General features: G+C 36.4%; 1 long non-coding RNA gene across 1 annotated transcript; it reads left to right on the forward strand.

Moving 5' to 3' along the window:
- Window positions 1–1,640: 1,640 nt before the first annotated feature.
- LOC127158702 (uncharacterized) lies at window positions 1,641–3,728 on the forward strand. Its single transcript, XR_007826247.1, has 4 exons — window positions 1,641–1,836; window positions 1,924–2,017; window positions 2,293–2,420; window positions 3,443–3,728. It is a non-coding gene; the product is annotated as an uncharacterized LOC127158702 (long non-coding RNA).
- The last annotated feature ends 2,917 nt before the right edge of the window (window positions 3,729–6,645 follow it).

The raw sequence follows: 6,645 nt of genomic DNA on the forward strand, positions 1-6,645 counted from the left end.
TTAGATGAACATATCCATGCTTACAAAGTTGCACATACTATAGAAGCACCTTATGTTTTGGAGATTAAGGATATTTTGCACCACAAGTTGTTTGACATTCTGATGTCTTATGGTTGTGATTCGGATTTGTTTATTGTACCATATAGTTTCATGTAATTTTTTTTCATCTCCTCTGTTATATTATCACTATTTTTTTTATTCCTTGTGTATTATTGTTTTTATTTCTTTTTTCTTTTTTTTTCTGATCACAACAAGGATGGCACATTCACGATGAGAAGTGAATTAAGTGTAAGTGTAATGTTGTTTAACAACACAGGAAAAATGGCGGAGTAGTTTTTCCAGAGTTACATTTTTTTTCCTCAAAAATAGTTGTTTTTGCTCTATTTTGAGTGTACAGAGTAAAATTTATCCGTAGAGTGGGAGCAAAATTACAGAGTAACTGACTCCTCCCCAATTTACTCTCGTCCCTTCGTTGATCCGCCATTACTGTTAATCAGGGCCATCGACTGCTGCTGCTTTGGGTTTAGAAGACGGCACGCTTCTGCTGGATGGTAAAGTAAGTAAAGTTTCACAGTCTTACTATTTATTTTAATTATATTCGCCTTTGCTTTGAGCTCGGATCGTTTTACAACGTGTTTTGAATGTTTAAGTGATCGCTTGCCTTCTCCTGTCAGCTTGAAAACTAGTTAACGTTAGGCAAAGTTTGAAATCAAATAGCTAACATATATATTTTGAACATTTATTTTGAACGTTAATTGAAATTAGCTAACGTTAGCTGCCTATCAATGTTTCTCCACTAAACTATTGTGACGATAGGCTCGAGTTGTGCACCACATGTACTTGACTCGGAAAAGAGTTAAATTAACGTTAGACTTAATTGGATTGTTGAAGGCCATTTTGATGTGAATTAGTCCTATTTAGACAGTAAGTTAACTGTTTCTCATGAGAACGAAAGGTATTTTTAACATTTACGAGGGCTAGTCGGTGATTTTATTGCAGAATGTCAGTGTTTCAATTAAAAATTCAATTCGATTGAATCCTTTTTGACCACTGCAGAACACGTACAATAACTTTTGCACTTCATTGTAGTTTGCAGGCATTTTTAATATGTAAACTTTAATTACGGAAATAATGAGAAGAATTTATAAGAACAATATTTCATAAACGCTCTACCTCAGTGACAGAGAAAGAGGGAAAAAACGTTGGAAATGGGACATACAACAGTGCAGTGTTAATACTAGCCTGCAATTAGGCCATATACATTAAAGATATAAACCAAGCAATTATTACAAATTAAAAACATATTAGTGAACAAAGATAACTCATGTTGTGTAGTGCACTAATGAATGTTTTTTCATCATCTGACTGAGTGTTATTGCCTTGTGTGTAACTTTGTAACTTTGTCTTTTAGGTTTCTTCAGGATGTAAACCAACAACATTGTCAGAATGAAGGTCAAAGAAATATATTTTTTTCTTCAAAACCTTTTACATTTCAAAAGTTTTGGGAATTTGGTAAGAGAAACTTTAACATTTTTAATATCTTTAATACTTTTCATTAATAATGTATCATTAATACATTAATACTTTTTTAAATAGTAATATAATAAGTGTATGATTGTGTCTTATGTGGAATAAAAATAACTTTCTTACTTCCTTTGGCATTGCTGGCATTTGTCAAATTGCCAAAAAAAAAAAAAAACTTTCTACAATGGATGTTAATGTCTTTGATCACTCAAAGACAGAGGTTGATGAGGAAGCATTCGACTACCTGTTGACATGACAAGACCTTGGACCGATGGTGAAAATCTTGGTAGCACATTTGACAAATGAACATGGGTAGGTTGTTTATACCGTACTTTGTTAATTGATGTTTATGATGTTATTGGTTTTGGTTGTAATTGGTTTATGTTTGTGTGTGTGTAGAAAAAGCCCTTCCTGTAGTTTAAAGGAAGAATCTGCGAAGAGAATCATCTCCCTATTCCTATGCTTGGTTGACCCCAGGAGCAAGTTTCGTTATGTAAGTAACTGTTGCAAATCTTTTCAATTTATTTTCCAACACTTCTACCCTGATATTTTTGCAAGGGCCTAGTACAGAAGTTGCAGATTTACAGTTAGAAATTGTCTTCATTTAGGACTCTGAATAAAAAAAATAATGTATAAGTGTATGACTTCATTTCAATACTTGTAGAGGTTTCAGCTCAGTTCATCCACACATCTGTAGTCATCAAGACTTGGTTGTGATGAAAAACTAAAAACCTAAAAGAAATTTTTATTTTGTTTCTGTATCTCCAGGTTGGAACAGCAAATTGTCTTCCATTTTAATGCCGGTTCACCTTTTGCCACCCTCTCAAGTCACCGCCACGTAAGACCGGGAAAGATCTCAGCTAGGCAAACGTGATCGTCTTGTGAAATTCATCAAGGTGAAGCTACTAATGAAGCAGATTAAATGACACTAGTTGATAATATTGTATTACTGTATGATCTTGAACATGCTTATTTCTCAGAAAGGCTCTTAAAGGGATAGTTCACCCCAAAATGAAAATTCTGTCATTAATTTCTCACCCTCATGTTGTTTCAAACCCGTAAAACCTTTGTTTTCATCTTCGGAACACAAATGAAGATAATTTTGAAAAAATTTGAGAGATCTTTGAGCTTCATAGACAGCAAGAGTCCTACCACGATCAAGGCCAGAAACATTGTTAAAATAATCCATGTGTCATCAGTGTTTCTACGATAATTTACAATGCTACGAGAATACTTTTTGTGCACAAAGAAAAAAAATATAATTATTCAACAATTCTTCTCTTTCAAGTCACCATCCTCCGCCATAATCGAGAGTACCCTGATGCATAAGTGTGATGCTGCTGACACAGGAACACACATGCGCTGTGTTTGTTTACAAAGCATGCGCATGCATCATGGTGGAGGACAGTGTCTTGGGGGAGAAGAACTGTTGAATAAAGTAGTTATTTTGGTTTTATTGCGCACAAAAAGTATTCTTGTAGCTTTATAACATTATGGTAGAATCAGTGTCACATGGACTATTTTAACAAATGTTCTTACTACATTTCTGGGCCTTGAATGTGGCAGTACCCTTGCTGTATATGCAGGGTCAGAAAGCTCTTAGATTTCTTGAAAAATATCTTAATTTGTGTTGCGAAGATCAACAAAGGTCTTACAGGTTTGGAACAACATGAGAGTAATTAATTAATAACAGAATTTTCATTTTTGGGAGAAATCTTTTTAATCACCTGTCTTCTAAATTATTGTTATTGTGCTGCTATTTTCTACTTCACATATTTAGTAACAATCTGTTGGAATTATGTAAAACATAAACTTTGGTGGAAGACAGACATCTTTATTCATTTGTTTCTTTATTCATGCTGTATATTGACTAACTTTTAAGTCACATTGGCAATAATGTGTTTTCATTCTTTTACAGACTGTTACCAGTATCCAAGGGCAGTTGGATGGCATTCGAGAGAGTCTCCAGCTGTATCTACTTGTTGTTGGGCTGATGAGAAGTAGGGTCCAGTCTTGTTTTATTGTAATTGTCCAATATGCTCTACTCTGTAAGACCTGTCCATTGTGTATAGCTTTCTGCAAAACACTGTCTATGATATAGATGCAGAAACCACCAAATGATCATGATCACAAGTGTAATATTGTAAATGTAAGTGTATTATTTAAATAGGAGATTGAAAAAATAAAATTGTGAGACATGAGTATACAGTTTGTTGTAGACTTTTTTTTTTTTTTTTTTTTTTTCAGATTGAAAAGCAAGTTTTTCATTTCTATTTTTAGGGGTTTTTGAGGATAGAATATGAATGATGTAATTTAAAAGATTAATTCTGGATAGAGTTATTTAGTCTTTAAAGTTCACTCATAATTGATGAAAAACAACTCTGGAGGAGATGTATATTTTGGCAGAGTAAATTTGACTTTCCTCTGAACAGAGTTAAAAAGTAGCAGAGTAAATTTCTTGTACCTCTGAACTGAGTAAAATAGTACAAGAGTTGATTTCAAAAAACACTAAATAGAGTCAAATGTAACAGGAGAGAGTAAAATATTAACACCAAATTGAGCAATATTAACTCTGGAAAAACAACTCTATCAAAAGAGTAACTTTTACTCTTTTCAGAGAGGGACCAAATGTTATCTGGCACAGAGTAAAATTTTCTTCAATTTGAGTAAATTTTACTCGGGCAAATTTACTGTGAAGGAGCAAAATAAAATTGTGAAATGAGTAAACAGTTTGTTGTTGTTTTTTTTGTTTTCAGACTGAAAGTCAAGTTCTTCTTTTTAGGGCTTTTTGAGGGTAAAACAAATTCAGAGTAATTCAGAAGAATAACTCTGAATAGAGTTAGTTATTCTTTGTAGTTCACTCGTAATTGATGATAAACAACTCTGGAGGGGAGGTAAATTGAGGTAGAGCAAACTTGAATTTCCTCTGAACAGAGTTAAAAAGTAGCAGAGTCATTTCCTTGTAGCTCTAAACCGAGTAAAATAGGACGAGAGTTGATTTGAAAGTACACTAAATAGAGTCAAGTATCGCAGGAGAGAGTAAAATATTAACACTACATTGAGCATAATTAACTCTGGAAAAACAACTCTATCAAAAGAGTAACTTTTACTCTTTTCAGAGAGGGACCAAATGTTATCTGGCACAGAGTAAAATTTTCTTCAATTTGAGTAAATTTTACTCAGGCAAATTTACTGTGCAGGTTCCTCAGGGAGGCAAGAAGGCTAAATCTGCCCAGCCCCCCTCTGTACCCTCTTGGGATCTGTCCCTAGTTCTGACAGCACTACAGCAGGCCCCATCTGAGCCTTTGCATTCAGTTGAGCTAAGGTTCCTTTTAATGAAGACTCTGCTCCTGCTTGCATTGGCCTCCATCAAGAGTACCCTCTTGACCTGCATGCATTTTCAGTCAACGAATCATGCCTAGAGTTCGGGCCGGCGGATTCTCAGGTAACCCTGAGTCCCTGGCTAAGTGCCCAAGGTTCCCACAACTCCCTTCAGAAGGGAGAAGTGTTGCATCCTCCTGGGCGCTGGCTTGTGGCACCTCACTGATAGCCTTCGTCTAGAGCTGGTTTCCTCCTGTGTTATCACCTCAAATGGGTAGAAGCACTGTGTGGCCCCGGCTCGGGGCGGCTTGCAAAAAACGCTCCAGAGTGTCCATACAGTAGACCCTGTTGAGCTCCTCCATCCCTTCGACAGCCAGACGTAGCGGAGCGTCAGGCATCAGGCCCTCACTCGACGAATCCATGAGAACCGGTAGAAGGCTGGGGTCCATATGAGAGACCTAAGTGGATCCCATATGTGTAAAAGTCCACGGTACAGCATCAGAGCCCATGTTTCCCAGCAGGATGTCTGCTACTCTAAGAAGGTTACAATCACCTCCAGTCTTCATTATGCTCCTGAAAAATGAGTCATGTGTGTAAATGCTTCGAACCTCCTACAGGAAAGGTGGGGCTTCCGCACATTCCCAGTGCTTTGGCTGCACGGAAGTGGGTAGTGCTATGTTATACAGTGACTGGTATTCTTGTTGCGAGCCCAGCCTAGGCCAGGAAGTGGGCACAAGGAGCTCACTCAGGACACTGGAGGGGGACAGCAGCCGTGGCGCTTTGGTAGGGATCCCAATTCGTCGGTCACCGACATGACTCGAGGTGACCGACTGAATGGGGAACGTCTTGGTTACGCATGTAACCCTCGTTCCCTAAGGGAGGGAACGGAGACGTCACGTCAGTGACTGACGAATCCAGCGGCAGCTGGATGCAATCATCACATGCCAATGTGCATTGGCTTGTTTAGTTTACACTCAAAGCAGATTGGTCTCTCTGAGCGAGATCTCAATTCGTCGGTCACCAACGTGACATCTCCGTTCCCTCCTTCAGGGAACGAGGGTTACATACGTAACGGAGATGTTACAAAGTACCATTGATATGGATTGAGAGAGTAGATCTGTGTACTTTTTATATTATAATATATTACAGTAGTTTTTATGTTTATATTTTATTATGATGTTATTTGTAATTTCTAAATTATATTACTTTTATAGTAACTGATTTCATTTTTAGCTATTTTTAAGATGCCACCAAAGACACAGGCCTGTAGGAACAAAATAAAAGCTGACCCGGACCTCGCACAATTATATAGCCTCAATATTATTTTACATTAATTCATTGCCATTTCCACCACAACACATTTAAAAAATATTTAAAATGTTCTCATCACACATTAAAAATGTATCCACTAAGTAGTATGATATTGTGCCACTTCATATAAAAATTCAAGTTATTTATTTTCTAATAAGCTTTTACCCAAACCAGTATTTAATTTCAGAGCGTGACAGGTGTACAGTTCAGCATTTGGTCCTTAGAGCAGTTAATTCATCTAATTTACAAATGTATAATCATTGTATATTGTGAAAAAAGTGGTAAAACTAGTTACAAAAATGATCTTAGACAATTCTTGAGTGGCATAAGTTATTCTATTTTTATATACAGCTGATGTGGTGAAAATGACATTTTTTTCATTGCAGGGCATAAAAAATGTACAAATTATCTTGTTAGTCCTCTTACAGACCTTAAAACTAGATAAATTAACACTCTTATGAGACAGTGTTACATGACCAGTTTTTATTT

This window comes from Labeo rohita, unplaced genomic scaffold (assembly GCF_022985175.1).
Source record: "Labeo rohita strain BAU-BD-2019 unplaced genomic scaffold, IGBB_LRoh.1.0 scaffold_1653, whole genome shotgun sequence".
Classification (NCBI taxonomy): Eukaryota; Metazoa; Chordata; class Actinopteri; order Cypriniformes; family Cyprinidae; genus Labeo; species Labeo rohita.